The sequence below is a fragment of the Babylonia areolata genome, chromosome 19 (genome assembly GCF_041734735.1).
Source record: "Babylonia areolata isolate BAREFJ2019XMU chromosome 19, ASM4173473v1, whole genome shotgun sequence".
Taxonomy (NCBI): domain Eukaryota; kingdom Metazoa; phylum Mollusca; class Gastropoda; order Neogastropoda; family Buccinidae; genus Babylonia; species Babylonia areolata.
Window position 1 is genome coordinate 29,139,249 of NC_134894.1, and position 7,500 is coordinate 29,146,748.

Here is a 7,500-nt window from a genome sequence, read left to right on the forward strand (position 1 = left end):
GACGGTACCTTGCTGATGATTTGCAGATGAAGGGAGATGATTATTCCTTAATGTGGTGGGAAGATAATCCAATTCCCCCCTGCATTTGTTCCCCACTCCTGCCAAACTTTCTCGTTTCAAAATTCCTCTCTTTTTTTTTTCTTCTTTTTTTTCTTTTTTTCTTTTTTCCGCATGTTCATTCCGATTTTCGTGTTTATGTTATGCGTCGACATCTTTCTTGTTGATGATCCACTGACGAGAAATACCCATCTGTTGAGGGTGATGCGAATGGACTCTGACAGGACATCTTATTTGCAAATATAAATACGTAAATTTTGATAGAATATGATGATATCAAAATGAAAAGTAAATTAAAGTACAATGAAAAATAAAACATTTTTTGATACAGAAAGGAAAAAATGAAGACACTGAACATCGTAGAGAGGCCCAGGTAACTGCCTCAGTCAGAAAAAAAAAACGGCATTACATAAGTTATTGGGTGAGAGAAAAAAATCCAATTAGGCCAATTCCTTTGTGTGGTTTCAGCTTTTGATGTCTCGCCTTTAGTCATCGGCACGCTTTTCTTTGGACATGGTCGCTGGTGGACCGAACGCAGCGAATGTAGTACCATGGAATGGTGTTCAATACTCTCTAGTACACTGCGACATGCACAGTAAAACACAATGCACTCAGCTGTGATCTGGTTAATACAGTAAAGTAAGGTACAGTACAATAAGGTGCAGTACATTAAGGCACAATAAAGCACAGTACAATACAATAAGGTGCAGTACATTAAGGCACAATAAAGCACAGTACAATACAATAAGGTAAAGTACATTAAGGCACAATAAAGCACAGTACAATACAATAAGGTGCAGTACATTAAGGCACAATAAAGCACAGTACAATACAATAAGGTGCAGTACATTAAGGCACAATAAAGCACAGTACAATACAATAAGGTAAAGTACATTAAGCACAATAAAGCACAGTACAATACAATAAGGTAAAGTACATTAAGGCACAATAAAGCACAGTACAATACAATAAGGTGCAGTACATTAAGGCACAATAAAGCACAGTACAATACAATAAGGTGCAGTACATTAAGACACTAGAAAGTACTGTACAGCATAATACAGTAAGCTACAAGACAGGTACAGTACAGTTTAGAACAGTGCAGTGCAGTAAAGCAAGGCACATGACCGCCGAATATCTACGTAAGCGTAGCACATCAAACCTCCCCAACAAGTCCAATAGTCTGCCGCCAGACTCATTTTTAAGACATGGAAATTCCAGCATCGTACACATCTCTTTGAAGAACTATACACCGGCTTCCTGTTCCTGTTGAGCAGAGAATTCGAGCAGAGAATCCAGTACAAAATCTCATGCCTCTGCTTTCATATGATTTCTGAAACTGCACCTCAGTATATTTCTTACCTCAAGTTGATATGTCCCATCAAGGTCTTTCAACTCTTCCGCTGATGATAGAATCTGTTGTATTCCCTTATTCAACAGAGAGAAACACGAGGGGGGATTTTAGTCTGTTCTTCAGCTATATAACTTAGCACAGTAAAGCACAATCCAGTGCGGTGCAGAACAAAACAGAACAATGCAAAGCCGGCTGCGGAGCAGTGCAATCGGAGCAATATATTAACAATAAAATACAATACAATAAATTACATGGCAATACAGTAATCTTATAGTAGCGTAAAGTGCAATAGTATACATGTATCGCACAAACAAAAATTATAATACACATGCAAAACAATTGCGACGCAATAAATCACAGTAATATACAATCCAAACGTACACATCTAGTTCGACGTAATATAAAACAACACATACAATACTGTACCATCACAGCACATACAGCAGATAACAGCATATTACAATGCAATATAATACAATGTGATATAATTTAATACAATACAATGCAGTGTAACACAATACAGCACAATGCAACGCAACGCAACACAACAACGACAGAAAACAGAAAGCTATGGTGCGCTAGGCAGCGCGCAATTCTCAGCCAACGTACTTGTAATCTAATTACCTCCCCTGTGTCCTTTGACACATTGCCTGGATCCGGGTATCGGATCCGGATCACCACAGAAATCTAATCAATTCGTTCTTTGGCATGTGGCGGGCACTTCCACGAAATTTCAAGTGAAAAAAAACAAACAAACTCCACAACTTTTTAGCGCACTGTTGCTGACAGACAGACAGACAAACAGATAGACAGACACAGTGGAACGAATCCTTAGCCTTGGCAGACGCAATACCATACAATAGAGCACGACGTTGTCGTGCTTTGTCCCTGGATTGTGTTGGTGGGTGTGGGTATCTTTTTGTCCGAGGGGGCTTTTGTCTCTTTAAGACTACGAATTCCTCGCACCATTGTTGCTTCACTCACTCCCGCGGACTGATAGTCTGAAAAAGGGTGGCATTGTTACCATACATTCATGGCCCTTAGAACTTTGCTTTCTGTGTGTGTGTGTGTGTGTGTGTGTGTGTGTGTGTGTGTGTGTGTTATTTTTATATGGCTGTCTGTCTGTTTGTCGAGGTGGATGTATGTGCGCGTGAGAGAGAGAGAGAGAGAGAGATTATGTGTGTGTCCCAATCTGTGTGTGTGTGTGTGTGTTATAATTATCATATTTAAAAAACGCTGAATCTTGTGCAGAGACAAATCAAAGCGCTTTCGCACTAGTCATTCAAACGCATGCATAACTCTAAAACTGAAGACAAGGAAGAGGCAGGGAAAGGGAGGCTATTTTGGGAAGAGGTGGGTTTTAAGGCCAGTTACAAGGTCCGGAGACAGAGAAAGAACGGCGGCCAACAGTCGAGTGTTTGAATCTGGGTATACGTAAATAGAGTGGATCCGAAGCCGATCGTAGAGAGCGAGGTGAAGGCAGCCACAGGGGCAGGTTTGTGAATACATTTATAACATAGAGTACTGATCTTGTACTTTATTCTGTGTGACACAGGGAGCCAGTGGAGATGTTGCAAAAGAGGGGTGATGTCCTCAGATCTTTTCTTTGTGAGGACGACTCGGGCAGCAGAGTTTTGTATGCGCGCTGAAGGGACTGAATGGATGAAGTAGGCAAACCAGACAATAGAAAATTACAGTAGTCAAGGCGAGAAAGAATGAGAGAAACGACAAGTCTCGATGTTGCGTCAGTGGACAGATATTTCCGGACGGAACTGATGCGCCGTAATTGACAGTAGCAGGATTGACATGGATTTGCATGGACAGTGTGTGTGTTGGAGGGCGGGGGGGAGGGAGGGGGGTACGCGCGAGCGACTCAATGTCTAAATGGGTGTGTGTGTGGGTGTGAGTGGGAGTAGGGATGTGGGTGGGTGAGTGCAAGTGTACGGAAGGGAAGGGAGTTGTTATGAGCTATGTGGTCCCTTAGTTTCAGGTGACCTTTCCTGTTTGTTTAAAAAATGTAATAAAAAGATTTTTTAAAAGACAACATTTTGAAAGATATATAAGGGTTTTTGTGTGTTTTGTTGTTGTTGTTGTTTTTGTTTTGTTTTGTGTGTGTGTGATTTTTTGTTGTTTTTTTCTTGCTGTTGTTTTTGTGGTTGTGGTTTTGGGGTGGTTGTTTTTTGTTTTGGGGGGGGGGGTTGTTTTGTTTTTTGTTTTGGTTTTTTTGTCTGTTTTTTTTTTGTTGTTGTTGTTTTTTTTGTTTCTTTGTTTGTTTCTTTGTTTGTTTCTTTGTTTGTTTACTACAAAAAGACCACAGTTACGTACCTTTCTGTCGCGAACATTGATCAAGCTTTGTGTCTTTCGTTTGGTTTGCGTGGTACTCTGCCGCCACAAACAGCGACTAAAACTGACCCCTGGGGTTTTCCTTACTGCCTCTTGCGGCTTATGACTCGAACCACATTTCTGAACACGATTATACTTATCTCAGGTAAATCTTGACCATCTATTTCCATTAAATATCAGTAGTAGTGTATGTGTGTGTGTGTGTGTGCACGCGCGCGCGCGCGTTCGTGTGCAGTAGTAGTAGTGGTGGTGGTCTTCAATTTATCGTCTTTCCATTTTAAATGATGTGTGTGTGTGTGTGTGTGTGTGTGTGTGTGTGTGTGTGTGTGTGTGTGTGTGTGTGTGTGTGTTTGACGGTGAAGTGTGTGTGACGGTAACGTATGTGTATGGGTGTGTCGTTGTCTGTGTGTGTACGCGCGCGCGCGCGTGTGTGTGATGGCGATGTGTTTGTGTCCAATCCTCTTTGTGAATACCCGCGCGCGCGCGCGCGCGCGTGTGTGTGTGTGTATGTGTCAATGTGTGACGGTGGTGTGTTTCTGTGTGTGTACGCGCGTACGTGCGTGCCAGTATGCCTGTGAGTAAGAGGCTGTGGACAGGTGGGGGTCAAGATAGCAAGCTTGGCGTTGTCCTGGTTGATATCAGTGTGGTAATCCTGTAATCTGTACACCGATACGTGTGATCAACGTGACCCTCAATCGTTAGTGACGCATAGGGATATGTAACTTTCTGGGGTTTCTCCATTGTGAAGTCCAGGTCACTGAAGGTCAACCAAAAAAAAAAAAAAATCGTGAAATATATCATTTGACTGATATCGATTGCCAAGTCAGTTTTGATGAGTGTAGCCGAGTGCAAATCTAAATTCATAGGGTATTTTCTGTTGATGATTTTAGTTGGGGTTTTTTTGTTTGTTTGTTTGTTGTTGTTGTTGTTGTTTTACTTCGGCTGTTTATTATCGTTGATCTGCTTGTGTTGATGTTGACTGTAGAAGAAGAGGGAGTGGTTCACGTGTGTGTGCTGGTGTGTGCGCACTGATGGCTGGTGCACACTGACTGATGTGTGTACTGAGGTATACTCTGCCTGTGTTTCTCTGTGAGAGCACGTGCGCGCGCGCGTGTGAGTGTGTGTGTGTGTGTGTGTTTGTGTGAGTGTGGGGTGTGATTGTTTTGCCTGTACGTGTGAACTGGGCTGAGTGCAGTTGTTTTAACTGTTTCACCTGAGGGGATGCATTCTTCACTAGCTTCTCATGTTAAGAATACGAGTGTGTCCTCAGTCAAATCAACACATACACGCACACGCATGCGCACATGCATGCACACACACACACACACACACACACACACACACACACACACACACACATTTTCAGCCGTGCGCACACCTGGCCCGATTGCAAAGCGAAGGGAAATAACTGCTGCCAATGACTGCTGCAATTTATAGTCTATTGTCGACCCTTTGGGAAGCTTTTTTTTTTTTTCGTTTCCCGAAGACGACCAAGCCTGTCCATGTGTGTCTATCTGTCTGCCTATGGGCTCAGTGCCTGTTATTGACTAGAATGGAACTCTGCATTTTTCGACCGACCAGTTTTGATTTGCTTTTATACAGTGACTGACCAGCCGTTCGGAAGTTTAAATATTATTTTTGTGAATCGTCAGTTCTGCTGTGTGCATTTCACGGTGTTGATAAATAAAAGCAAGTGTTAGCTAACCACATTTTACAAGCAATACGTTGTCCACATGTCTCCAAAGCGCCTGTACGCACACTCGCACACAGGCGCGCGCGCGCGCGCACACACACACACACACACACACACACACACACACACACACACACACACATTAACTAAACGATCGAGGGGAATCACAAGATTTGAATTGGAGTCAAATTCCAGAAACAATAATTGCAGTTCATCGTATCAGTCGCGAATCAGTGTGCACTTGCAAATAATGTTTTGTTTTGTTTTTAAGCTAATCAGTAAAGTATTCTGCTTTCTGTACCTAACACCGATAGAATATAGGTTTACGAGCACTCTGTGTGCAGGTGCAGCTTGGAGGTCTATGTGTGGGCTATTCCTTATGCGTCAGTTTTGTCATGATCTGCTAATTTTGTTTGTTTGTCTCTTCGTTTCAATACTTACTTTATTCTTCAACATTTAGAATTTATATCATAGAATCTATTGAAGGGGATGTCGTCATGACCGTGAATGATTATGTCTTTCTCACGTTGGTGGTTGTAACAGCTGAAGGCAATACATAGTCTATTTTAGGCCTGTACCTACCTCACCCGGTTATCAAATAACAAGAGAGCTTATGTGAACGCTCAATGCACGTGATGTTCAAGTTGTCTGGTGTATATAGAATTATTAGTTTTTTTGATTAGTCTCTTAATAAACGTATCCCTTAACGTTTTCGTCGAATCACTGAGGTCAGTTTTTCGATTGGTCGGTTGTAAATTCGAAATTCGGCAGTGACTGAAGTGAATAAGAACACACACACACACACACACACACACACACCTGACCACCGGAATCCTTATAGCTTGTGATATATAAATAACGATCGCAATCAGACGCTTCACCTGTGTCTCGGCAATGATCATTATTTTCTGCTCGGAGTTTGTTATGAATGTATTATGATATACAGAAATACTGTAGGAAATAATTAATTGTTTAACACATGTGCACCTTTTTCATATCGCTGGCCTTTGGAGTCTGTTTTCTGTAATTATCTATCCGTTGATAGAACTGAGACCCAGAAGCGTCAGCTGTGTATGAATGAACCGGGTAAGGTGTGGGGGAATGGGGGAGGGCACACTGGGAAGGGAACGCCAAGAAGGATGTGCGTGCGCTGGATGTGTGTGTGTGTGTGTGTGCGCGCGCGCACGTGCGTGTGTGTGTGCACATGCAAGTGCGTGTGTGCGTGCGCGTGTGTGTGTGTGTGTATGCGTGCGTGTGTATGTGTATGTGTGTGTTTGCGCACGCGTTTATTTTGTCTTATCATTTTATTTCATTTTATGTTTATGTTTTACACAAGCATGGGACAGGCTGTTACACCTTGATCAGTCGGAGCGTTGGGTTTATGAAAAGCCAGGCATCTGCTTTTTCTTTCCTTTTAATTAAAGGGGTCAGGTCAGGGGCATAGCACTTGCTACTGGTACATGTAACCCAATACTACCTGCCGCATGTGAAGTCTCCCAACGACGGACCAGGCGGAGGAGAAAACCTTTCCCAACGGCTGTGAAGGCGGAAGAGGATGACCAAAGGGCAGGGGGAGCTCTTATCCTTGGCTGGAAGTCCTCCTAGGAGACGGAACTCACTATAAAAAAAAAAAAAAATTTTTAAAGTCACCCGTGTGCTGGTCAGGCAACCAGACACACACGGACAGATAAGCCTGCCTGCCTACTCATCCGTCGGTCCGACGGGAGACTCCATCATCAATTAAAAAAAGAATCAAACAGCAGATGTTATGAAACTTATACGGATCTGTCCGCACGCTCTAACATCATGAAACTGAAAATACCAGCCCGGCCGGGTGAAACCAACTATAGTCCAGCAACGCCGGATGAACCACTGCGGCCGCTGTTGCATCAACCAGGCCTGGTAAAAAAAATTTAAAAAAAGTAATTGATATCATGCGGAGAGAAGGGTGTGGGAGGAGGGAGGTGAAGTGTGTGTGTGTGTGTGTGTGTGTGTGTGTGTGTGTGTGTGTGTGTGTGTGTGTGGAGAGATGTTACTGCAAGACCCGATTTGA